The sequence below is a fragment of the Euphorbia lathyris genome, chromosome 1, assembly GCF_963576675.1.
Source record: "Euphorbia lathyris chromosome 1, ddEupLath1.1, whole genome shotgun sequence".
In the NCBI taxonomy this organism is placed as follows: domain Eukaryota; kingdom Viridiplantae; phylum Streptophyta; class Magnoliopsida; order Malpighiales; family Euphorbiaceae; genus Euphorbia; species Euphorbia lathyris.
Genome location: NC_088910.1, coordinates 66324433 through 66337191, shown reverse-complemented (window position 1 = coordinate 66337191; position 12759 = coordinate 66324433). Strand labels below are relative to the sequence as shown.

Below are 12759 nucleotides of genomic sequence, written 5' to 3'. Positions count from 1 at the left end.
AATGAAGTTTCTGACGTTTTTTTTTTAAATAATCACAAGGCTCCATCACACAAAAGCGGGGCATGAAAATGCTTAGCGTCAACTTGTTTTGGAGTCATAGAAAGCGGGGTTATTTTTTTAACTTTGCTTGGAAGTGAATTTAAATACAGGTTATAGTTAATGGAATGTTAGAAAATTTTGAAATAATATCAATTTCAGTTTCATCAAATTGGTGAAATCTAGAGATTCATTAAATAACTTTCCTTTCCTTTAATGAATCTTGACAACCCTTCATCCAAGTAGACTCAGGAGCTTTTGCTTCATAATTTTCCTTAAGTTTCGAGGCGGCTATTTGAGGATGTGCACTTCAAGGGGCAAAGAACCCGGGTAGTTCGCTAGCCAATCCGTACTTCTATTTCCTTCTTTATATATGTGGCGAATAGAAATCTCTGATAAGCTCTACAATTGCCCCCACTAGAAAACAACCTCGTTGGGAGGACTAAGGTACTGAGAAATAAGATCGACACAAATCTTGCTATTAATTTCTAAAAGGACTTTTTTAACCCAACAAACAAGTAAGTCTCAACCCTTCCATAATGATGCTTGTAAAATATATAGCAGTTAATAGGACAAGTGTATCTTATCGCAGCAAGTAATATTGTGCTAAGCACGAGATCGAACCACAAAGACTATTTGTTATAACTAGTAAATCTACCTAGGCTGATCTAATTGTTTAGAGGGTTGAATAAAGGTTTGGGTTTTGAATAACTATATTAACTAAATTGAAAGCAATAACATAACAAAATAAAGTGAACAATTAACAGGGTAGAAGATGGATTAACGGATGGCACAATCCAGGATAAGGAATCCTTTGATTAAATCCTATGTATGGGTTCAGGGAGTTCAGATTTATGTTTTACCAGTGATTGACGGTAATTACCCTAATAAGAAAGACAAATGTGTACAAGATTTATCTAACCTATTCACATGCATTCGGGTGACGGCTTGATTAGGCATATACCCTAGGTCATGCAAAGCATTAGGTTCTTTGGCAACTAAGGCTAAAGCTGTAGCCCAGCCATGAAGCCGCACTCCTAGTGGTCTCTAGCGAGGTCAGGTTTACACAGGTTTAGCATAGATAATTCCATGGTTAGGTTCTTATCTATCTATAATCCTATCTTTGTCAGGTTTATAGGCATTAGGCACAATCATATATACAAAGCATGCTAGTTGATCGTCATCGAGTCTCATTCTAGCAATAATCCTATTCCTAACAATTTCTAGGCATTAAGCATACATAAACTGATCCATCAAAGGCCCTAGATCTCTAATCATACATATTCATATAATCTGGATGGGACCATACCGTGTAGCGGTTGAAATTGGAGCCGCCACCTTCAAGCTTGAGGAGATGGATGGAACAGAGATACCAAGAACTTGGAACATCCAGAATCTCCGCAAATACTTTCAGAAGTAGAAGGAAAAGGGCCTTGAGTACTCTTTTTCCTTAGAATAAGATTTTTTCCCAATGGGTTTTTTCTTGTTATAAGGTTTTAACGAGGCTCATAAGAGAGGCTATTCACAATTGTAATAAAAGGCAAGCCATTTCTTGCTCAATAAATGAATTGTTATTGAAATTAATTTTTGCTTTAACGCATAATACATAAATGTCTTATAACTAAGAGGGAAGGCATAGATTCTCCATTTATGATCACCATTGCATCTCTTGTAAAGAGATTTTTAGGCAAAGCCCCTCCATAGGGAAAATTCTCCTTTCGCAACGGGGCAGATTCTCCATTTGTATTCTCCATTGTTTCTCCCGTGAGGAGATTTTTACAAAGTCCCTCCATATCAAGGCAGATTCTCTTCCCTGTGAAAGAATCTTTTAAAAGTCCCTTCATAGGGCGGATCCAAAATTATAAATGTCCCGCAACGGATAGACATTTTTTTGTAAAGTGGTCATTTAGATATCCTATTAATGGGCGGATTCATCATGCGCAAAGGAAATCCTTAAAAGCTTATCGCAAGCTTACCGGGGGACGGCTGACCACCTACCCCGGAATATGGTGGAAAAGTTTAAGTACTTGAAAGATTGATATGGTGAAACAAGTCTGAAATTTACTTAAAAAAGCAGTTCAGAGAATAAGTCTAGACACTTATGTCTCTCCCGAAAAGCATATAACTAAGTGAATGCTTAAAGTAAAAGGCATGCATCCAAAGGCAAAAAACTCCTTAGAGAGGAGCAAAATAAATATTGAGAAATGTGCAAAATGATATTGTAGCATTTTTACATCAAAAAAGAAGACCTTAAACAGTAAGGTCATCAACATTTTCATCAAGAGGGGAGGCATCCAGATTAGCTTCAACGGGCTTCGGCATAAGATCAGGAGCAATGGTATGTGGACCTTCCACTAATTCACACGCCTTAGGGAGATCCTCACTAGGTGCAGCATCGCCATCCTCCAAGGCGTCCTCCGTGTCCTGAACAACGCCCTCTAGGTCGATGATCTATCCACTCTTCTTTGGTATGGTGGGAGAGGCAAAAGCTTCTTTGAAAATGATTGCCCTGACATCCTCTAAAGAAGCATAGTAAACTGCTTCATTCTCGGAAGGCACTTCAACTTGGGGATCGTCAATGCCAGCGTCTGGGAAGTCTTTCAGAAAAACCGCCAGGATACGTTTGTTGGTCCCGTATAATGTGACAAGGTTAGTTCCAAGGGGGGAGGGATACGAACTATTTAAAATTTTGTCCGTTAAGGCTGACTTCTTTTCTTTGAGAAAAGGTTTACACAGCGGCGCTAAGTAATTTTAAGACACAAGCTTAGTCAACTGGTGACTATGTCTGTTTCTTTCCTTAAGTCAGGAGATATCACTTAAGTCTATTCCTGAACTCAGCTTCTTAGTGCACTCAACTCAACATGAGTTCGTTACTTAGTCAGTTTTATAGCAAGCAATATATAAAGGAGTTTAAAGGTTAGAAATATGTTACTCAGCAGACATATCCTGGTTCGGCCTCTCCGCATACGTCCAGCCCCCGGAACTCGTTCCGAGATTTTTGAATCCTCTACTGAGCTCTTTAAAGGTAGAGCACGAAACCTTTTACAACAGAAGCTGAGTATACAAGAGTACCTTCATTTATTCCTCTACTCACTCCTATAACTACCACTGAGTACTATAACCGAGTACTCAACTTCTCCTTTCTATTCTTCTAGAAATGATAAGTGTTTGTCCTAAACAACAATTGTTAAGACACTTTAGATGAATAAAATCACTCTAGACTTTTACACAATGATTGGAATTAGTGTAAGATTTGCTTTGCTTTTCTCACAGAACTTCAAGTATGAATTTGGTCAACGTTTCGACTTGATTGAAGATCTACATCGAATGAAGCATTTGAAAGGCCTATTTATAATGACACTTCGGGCACAGGTGATTTCGAATTTCGAAATAACCGTTGGAGGCTAACGGCTTCCTGTCACTTTCACTCAGGACGTGCTCAGTGTCGTTGGCCAATGAGATTCTTGCATCTTTTGTCTACGGCAGTGCTCAGCAGCTTTTCGTCAGATGAACAGAATGTTTCGACATTTATAATAAAGACTTCCAGACAGCTTACTGCGTCTTCTGAGCTTTACCCAAAGTAGAAATACTTTGTCTCTAAGTTGGTTCTGTTTTGCCGCTGACCTGACTACCTTGTCGCTTAACTCAGCAGCTTCGTCTTGAAGCTATTTGGTCGAAGGCTTCTCGATCCTTCTTATGCTGAGCTGGCGTTTTACTTAATACGACTGCGTTTTGTCTTCCTGGGCCGTGAGGTCTTGATCTGTTGACTTGGGCTTGACTTCCTCTTATGGGCCTTTAGGCTTTTTATCTTGATATCTTATAAATCAATTAACTCAACATTGAACAAACACATTAGTGTGAATAAATCAAAGCATTTAAATTTAATGTGTTAGAATATTTTTATCATTCACATAACACTACAAGAAAATTGTTTTTTGGCAATAAGTTTTGGCAACGACGGAAAATAATTGTTGCAAAAACCTAACTTTACCAACGAAAGTCTTTAGTCGTTACCAAAGGTTGTTGCCATAATTTTATCCACACCCTCTCTCCAAAAATTTCGCCTTGCGGGGAGTTTGTAAAAAATGTAAAATATATTGCAACAAGGAAGTCGTTGCGGTAAATGAAGTCATTGATAGCAACGAGCATGTATTGTTGTTATACATATATCCAGGTACAGCAATGACAGAGTGTTGTTGCGTAAATGTAATTATTTATAGAAACGACGTCATGTTGTTGCAGTAAATATACGCAGTTATCGCGATAAAATTTATTGTGGTGAAAAATTCTATTAAATTAATTTTAAAATAAATATATTAATATTATTAGCTTTTCCACTTTCCCTCCATAATTTTTTTGCATAGCGGGAAAGTGGAATTAATGCATTACGTTTAGCAACAATGATGTTGTTGCAGTAAAATAACAAATTCGTAGCAACAATGACTTGTTGTTGCGTTAAAAAGAAATATTTCAGCAACAATTGGCTGTCGTGGCGAAAGATATAAAAGTTATAATTTTTTTAAATAAAAGAATAAAAATGTAAAAAACATATTTACAATTGGGTATTTTATTTGAGAACATATCACTTTAGGTCGGCGCTTTCCTCTTGAACTGGCCATCAATTTCGCTCCTCCTTCCCAACTTTTCTAATTGGGTGGCCGCTTCCCTCACAGATAGCCATCAATTTTAGATTGATGCTGAAGAAAAAACAAATCTTAGGTCGACACTTTCCTTTTGCTCGATGGTTGGCGCTTTCTTCCGCTATCTCTTTTAGCTTTGAGGGTAGACGATTCTGAACTATCCCTTTTGCTCTCTCTCCCTGATCGCCTCACTGTCGTTCACGATTGCAACAGATACCAGGTAATTTTTAGTATGTTAGTTGGGAAAAATGCCAATTTTGATTCTTCTATGTGGTGTTTGGGTTTGGATTACGTTTGCCTCTAAATTGATTTTGGTTAACTGATGTTAGTTGCTTAACATTTTATAATCTGATATTTTTTAAGATTCCACACTGTATGTCTTTGATTTCGATTTTAACAGTGTGGAATGTAATCTTGGTTAAGGTAATGCTTTTTGGGCTTCTTTAATGGCTTTAATATATGAAGCACGGAAACGTTCGTGGAGCAGAGTTTCAATGTTTATGCGATTTCTTCTTCTCTTTCAAATCTGTTGTTTTTGTTTTCTCTGTTTACTGCGATTTCTTCTTCTCCTTCAAGTCTTGAGAAATCTGAAGACCAAGAAGGCTCAAACGGATGCTTCTGGAATGTTGTTGTGCTCTTATTTTGTTGTCAAAATTTAGCAAACAATTTTTTATTTCTCCTTCTTACTGGGCTCTTATTTTCTTGCTGGACCCTTTTTTATGAAGTTAAAGTGTTGGGCTCTTAAAAATTCTGTTTCCCCGTTTCCGTTTCCATTTCTGTGCATCATAGGCTTTAATTAGTTATGCTAATGTGGTTGGGCAGTGTGTTAGATTTCTTTAATTGGTTGCACTAATATTTTTGGGTTTCTCTAATTAACTAGTTATATGCTTCATGTTTATGTTCTGGTGTCATTATTAGAGATAATGTTGTACATTATCTTGTAAATGAATATTTATCTAGTTAGAGTTTCTCTAATTCTGAATTATCTCTAAACGGCCACTCCTTCACAAAATGGTGCGAGTTCCACCATTTGTGATTCAGGATAGTTCAGAAGAACTTTCATATACAAATGCCCTAACATATCAGCTGCATGAACCATAGGTAGAGAATTTCTCTATGATTTCAAGAGTTTTCGATCCACTGACTCGATCCCCATTTCCATTTACATGCTCATCAATTGAGTATTCTGGGATCTTTGTGGTAGGATTGACTGCACGACGAACAACATAACTTCCAACAATCACATTGTTCATTGATTTGAGGGCATAACAGGTATCACCAATGTACAATCGAGTTGCACTTCTTAATTTTTGTCGAGTCATTTCTTCATGACTGAACTAATCAGCCTTCTTTTCCTTCAATTGATTCACAATTACCTCAACTGCATACTCTGATAGGCCATCTGCTATCCAATGTAGCAACTAAAGAATTAAACTATAGTTTTATAATCTCCCACTTTTTTGCTTCACCACAACCTTCTTTTCCATATCTATTAATCAGGCAGAAGACTTGGAAACAGAATATAAGTAGTCATTTGCAGGCAGATTTGTGCTTCGGCATGCTCAAACTTCTCAACTGCAACTTCCAAACTTTCATGCCAAACTGGAAGCTCTAATTTGAAGTCCATAAGTGATCGCTCATAGAGTATGGTGCCCCATAGGAGACAAATCAGAGATCCCATTTTCTTAGTCTGCTCAGCAGCTTCTCCTGTTGATGTGTCTCTAAACAGCCCATCCAAACTCATGTTCTTTGCTTTAGATCTAACCTTGAGCAAACTAGAAAGTTCAGTTTGGCGATGCACTTCCGATTCTTTCCACATTTGTTTGCCTCTTTCCATGTTCTCCTCTGCTCTGTTATAAAGTTGTATGGCCTCATCGAAATACCACGATTCTAAGTCAACATTGTTTCCAATTGCATAATACCAAGATAGTTTTGCCTGCTCAAACTGCTGATGCCCTTGAGCTAGATTGACTCCATAGAGATCTGATTTGATTCTTGATGCTGCTTCATATTTCTGTCCTGCTTCTGTATATTCTTTCTGTGCCCAATCATATGCTGTTTTTATCTGTTCAAGCACACACTCCCTTGAAGCATCTTCCGTGAAGTAAATCCTTTTCCTTTCCCTAGCCATATGAACATTTCCCCAATTGAACAATGCTAAAGCAGCCATCTCTTGGAACTTCTCTGTTGCTGTGTTGAAAAGGCCTTGTGCTTCTTCACTGGTAACAGTGTGACACACGGCCAGCTTACCTTTGAGGCAGCCAAAGCCCCGCATAGGCTCCAAAAAAATTGGAGCCTCATATGTATTTTTAATTTAATATAATAGGTTATAAATTTCAAAAAAAAATTATATCATATATCATGAATTAGACCCATCCACGAACTTAAATTTATAATATATAGGATAAAGGTTACAGATATGTAAAAGAAGTATATATATATTAGACATGATATTAAATGGAAGTATTAATAAGTTAAATAGGTAGACTTAATACCAAGTTCATGAAGACCAAGATACACATCAGATTCCAACCCCACATGATCCTTAAAAACCTTAGCAAACTCTACTACCCATTCATCAATATGGCACTGTCCACTTTTTGAGTCCACGCCTTTTGAAATGTTCCCAATTTTTTATAGCAGTGTTCCCATTTCTTCCAATCTCCAGCTTGTCTATTTCTTTCTCAGGTTTCTCAAAGAACGGATCCTGCTGAGAATCGACCTTGACTAAATAAAGCCTGATAGAGGCCTGTGATTCAGCTGATGTTTCAGCCCATTTGAGTTCTTCGTCAGAGGTTATTGTAATCAAATCACCCTCTTGATCTCTGTACTTAATGAGAACTGCTCCTGAGTTTGGAAAACGATCAAATATGACTTCCCTGAGTTGATTGAGGCTACAGTTAACAAGCAACTTAGCCATCTGATGTCTTTGCCAAACACCAGTTTTATTGTAATCAAACTTCTAATGCTATATCATTATTCAGCTCTATTTTTGAAATCATTTTAACATCTTTCAAAGCCAAATCAAGTCTATTTAAACCGTCGTAACACCTTACCCTTTTTATGAGTGCTTTACTATAGTTTTGTGTGACCTCTAGAGCTAAATTACACTCATGAATGGCCTTAGGATATTCAGTTATGCCCATCTGCATATAGCATGCAACCATGTTACTCCTAAGATAAGATACATCTATATGATTCTTTGGAAGCAATTTAATGGCTTTCTCATACTTGATCCTAGCAATTTTGTTCTAAATCATGTTTTTAAAATGACCTTTCTACTTTAATGTTTTTCCATCTTGCTTTATACGAATTTGTGGTGTTAAGCCTAACTAACCTTTTATTGCTAAATCATTTTAAACTGTTATCTATATTACATAAAAACTTCTCTTTGTAGCGTTTCTGTGATTCGTGTATTCGGTCTGTTTCATGTCCGTGCCCGTTTTTTTTTGGTAAGCTATTTTATAAAGGTTAAGTTTTAGAAAAATATTATTTTATATTGGTGTCCATTTTCCTTTTTCGTTTCCGTGTCCGTCCAAAATAGTTTTTTCACATCAGTCTCCTGGGCAATTTAAGGCTGAAGGTTTTTCTTTTTCTGAAAGGGAGTTCATTACCATGAGACCATGATTTGGTTTAAATTGAAGGAAGTTGGGATAAGATCTTAGCATCTGACTTGGATCCTAGAAAATAAAAACCACTAATTTGGGTCCGTGAAATTACTGTTAAGAATAGATGCAGCACACAATCTATGGTCTTAGAAATCTCATAATTTTCATTGATCATGAAGAAATGAGGTTTCTAAAAAGATTCCACAAATTAGAGTTTCAGTCATATGCATAAAGCGAGCAAGGAGTCTCCCTAGTATGGGTACACTTCAGAGTGAACTTCTCCTAAAGACCAGCTGCTTTCAGTTTAGCGTGAAGTGTGGTGAAGGGCCATTTGCCTCTACATCTGAGGAGCTGTGAACTGCACAACTCGGTAACAAAGCTTTTGTAATATTACTCCTGAAAACACCAAATCCTGCCCTTACACAAGAAAAAGAAAATCTTTTTCATACTTAAATTATCATTGGGCGATCAAAGTTTGTAAGAACATGCTGACTTGTTTTCAACTTGAAATAATTCAAAACTTATTTTTCTTAAATTTTTTAAAGGCCTTTGGCCTTTTTTGTGTTGTTTGGGTAACATGAAGTGCCAAAGCTTGTGTATACTCTGAATGGAAATTTTGATTCTCTTCCACTGTCATGGCTGGTTAGTTATGTAGATTTTCCTGAACATTTTTAAGCCCAAGGAGGACACCAAGGAAGAACTATCTAATTATGTTGGTCTATGTATGATTCCAAGCGTATAACAATGAAAACATTGATTTGGTTAAGAGCTATTTTTAAATTTTGATTTGGAATTATTAGTTTTGAATTATTGTACTTGTTTTTGGAACAAATGTTAAGAAAAAGTAAAACAAACATTAAATATTAAGTTTGGAACATTAAAATAGATAGAGCTAAGTAAAGTAGGTGGGTGTTGGCACAAATTATTTATTCCATGTGGAAAAATGAACACTCAAAAAAATGAATAGTTTATTCACAACTTAATCATTTATCCAAATGGAAAAAAAAGTTAACAGAAATTGATAATAACAATAAAACAAAAATAAAAAAACTAGTACTATAAAAATACTTATTATTAATCTCTATTTGTGTTGTTATTATTGTGGTCTTTTTAAATACTTCAATTGAATGGTGAAAACAGTAGCAACTATATTTGGAGGAGTTTAACCAAAATTAGTTTAATGTTGAAGGAAATTAGGAAATGTCCATGGATAAAGAATGGATGAAACTAAGTGATCGAAGTGCTCGAGCATATATGATTTACTATACATGTGTCTGCTATGATAAAAATTCACTGCTACCTAGTTTCCTTACTTTTTGAGTCTAGTATTATTTTTCTATGGCTTTTCACCCAGGACTTGTATTTGTGTTCAATAAATTTGTTGATGTGGTTAATGCTATAATGACTAATTAGTCCAAAGTCAATTTAGATTGGCATAGGACAACGCTTTCTGTTATTTACAAATTGAAAAATAATACTGAATTTTTTATTCTTGCAACTTGGTATAGTAGTAACAGTTAGTGGTATATTGAGAATCAATGTAATATTTACCTAAAAGATATACTTGCTACACAAATCAATGTTATGCTTAATGTACGAGTAACATTTACCACTTTAAATTCTTATACAATATTCTTATATTTTAATTTGAGATATTTAGCATTATGACTTTGTACCATATTAAGGCAAACTATGTGATGCCTCATTTAAGTATTTATTATTTTAATAATGATTAGTATTTGTTTTTATGTTAGTCTAGGATATTTTATTTTAATTTGTCATGACCCTATTTCTATACATAATCCATATTGTAGTTTGTTTCTTTTTCTTATTTAGGCCGGAGTTTTCATGATGATGATAGTGTAGATGGATGAAAGTGAAGCATAAAGAGGAATTCATGCTTGAGAATAGACCACATTTTGTATAGCTAACTATCTGTGGTTATACTTTTTTGTGAAATTCATACTCAAACTTTTTACCATCTTTGATAGATTTTAGACCATGTGATGGTGATTTATTAAGTTAGTTTTTTTTATGTAATTAGATAAACTCGTTTTGTAAAGAAGAATATATGTTGACTTGGTAACTAATTATGGCTATTAAGCTATTTATTATAAATTAGATTCCAATTTAGTTATGTTATATTATATATATATATATATATATATATAATAATTTACAAAATAAAAAATAATAATAATATGTATATGTATTCAGGTATTAGTTTGTTTGGCAACAATAAGTTGTGACAACATATGTTGGTGAACTACAACAACATATATGGCAACGACAAAATTTGTAGCTAAACATTAACTTATGTGGCAACGTCAACTCTTGTTGCAATGAATTAAACTATATAGCAATGATAAATATCGTTGCTAAACGTTAAACTAAATAGCAATGATAAATATCGTTGTTAAACGTTAAAATATATAGCAATGACATATGTCGTTGCTAAATCTTAACAATTATACCAACAATGGAATTTGTTGCTGAAATAAAAATATATATAGCAACGCAAAATACCGTTGCAAAAGATATATTTCATCTACTCGGATATGTTACAGATTTGGCAACGTAAAACGTTTCGCAACAACGATGTTGTTGCTGAATATATATATTTGGCAACAACACTTATATCGTTGCAGAAAGCTTTGGCAACAGACATACTCATAACGATGCGTTGTCGTTGCAAATAATGCATTGTCGTTGCAAAACATGTTTTTAGCAACGACATTTTGCGTTGCCAAAAAATGATTTTCTTGTAGTGTAAATAATTTTGTCAAATCAAAATCATGTGGAAAGGTGTTTCAACAAACTCCCCCATTTTGATGTTGGCAAAAATATTCAGTAAGGAACTCAGTGTTGAGCTCCCCCATGATAGTTGACCTTATTTTTCTCAAGATACTCCCCCGTAAGGGTTGAGCTACTGACTTAGTTTTACTTTAAACATTTCAAGGTACAATCAAGTAAGTCTAAGGTCAGTTTTTCAGAAATAGGTCAGCTCATGGAACATATGCTATTTAACTCAGTTAAGTTATACGGAAGATTTAGATATCAGAGTACGCTGAGTATATCTTTGTTCAATAAGGTTTAGTTAAAAGGACATATAAAAGAGGTCAACGTATAGATCAACATAGCAGACAAACATGAAGCAATGTAAACAAACAACACAGTTGATTTAATGAAGATACGTTAAATGTTTAGCACACAACATAAGTAAGCATCACATAAGATTAGTCAATTTGAAAAGAAAAAAGATGCATGCATAGTTTTGGATTAATGGTCAGCACAACAAAATACATCAGGAAAAGAATACAAGTTTCAAAAGCTAAGTCTAGCAAATTTAGTCAAGCTATTTTTTCTTGTTGACTTGGGAAGAATGCTCTTTGGCTTTTCCCTTTTATTTCTGCTGACTTCCAGATGCTTCTCCTATATGCTGAGTTCTATCTTGTTCTTTATCCCCCGTTTTGCCAGCATCGGGAGGAGATTGAATGAAGGTGTTTTTGAGAGCAGCACGAGTTAACCACACAGAGAATGCCTTAAGCCTACGCGTGCTTTCATTTAGACCATCAAAGACAGGAACACCATCATCTAAGACAGAACAGGGAACCCTGACCGAGGCATTGAGCATACTCAGAATGTATTCTTGAGACTTTCCAACCCAGATGATAGTGTCAGTCAGCATGGCATAAGCTTGATGAAACATTTTAAGCAGAGCTGAGTCATAATACTGACGTTGAGCATTCGTGTGACGCGCATGTTTGAAGATGGATTGGGAGTATTGCAGAAACTCATTTGTCTTGAGTTTGTCAGTTTCCATCTCTTCCTTACTCAAGTAGAGTAGACGAACAGCCTCACTAATTTGCTCAATGGAGCATTGGGAGGGGGAAGAGAGTTGAGCATTGGTTCTGGCCTGCTCAGAGTGAAGCTGGGTAAAGAGTTGATGAACTTCAGCAAAAGTTGCATACATGGAGTTCGCAGCTGACAGGTTTTGAAATTGACCTTGGAGAGAGTTCATGTGATTGACCATTGTCAGCTGGAGTTCGGCCAACTTTACTATTGATTCCTACTTGGGCTGTTGAGACTGGAGTGATGTCATGACACTCAGAAGATCCTTTAGACCTTTGATTTCTGTGAGAAGCTGAGTGACAGAGGAAAGTTGAGTTGGCTCAATAGGAACAGACCCAGCGACGCCGGCATTGGTTTGATGAAACCCCTGGAGTAGGACTTGAGCTGAGTCAATGATTCTTCGACCAGACTCAGTGGAATTCAGATAAGTATAGAATCCATCATGGTTTGGCCTAGTTGCCGGAATACGAGTAGAACCAGAAGGTGGATGTGTTTGGTTCCTTTCATTATTGGAAGTGCCAGCATGATCAGTGGCTGGACTTGAGTTCAGATTGCCAGCAGAAGCTGACTGGTTGATATTCTGCACTTGAGGATGTGGAAGAGGGTGATCGGCAGAATGATCT

At 35.9% G+C, this 12759-nt stretch overlaps 1 pseudogene; it reads right to left on the bottom strand.

The window, feature by feature from the left end:
• Window positions 1-6168: 6168 nt before the first annotated feature.
• LOC136218326 (protein PHOX1-like) lies at window positions 6169-12317 on the bottom strand (annotated as a pseudogene).
• Between the last annotated feature and the right edge of the window lie 442 nt (window positions 12318-12759).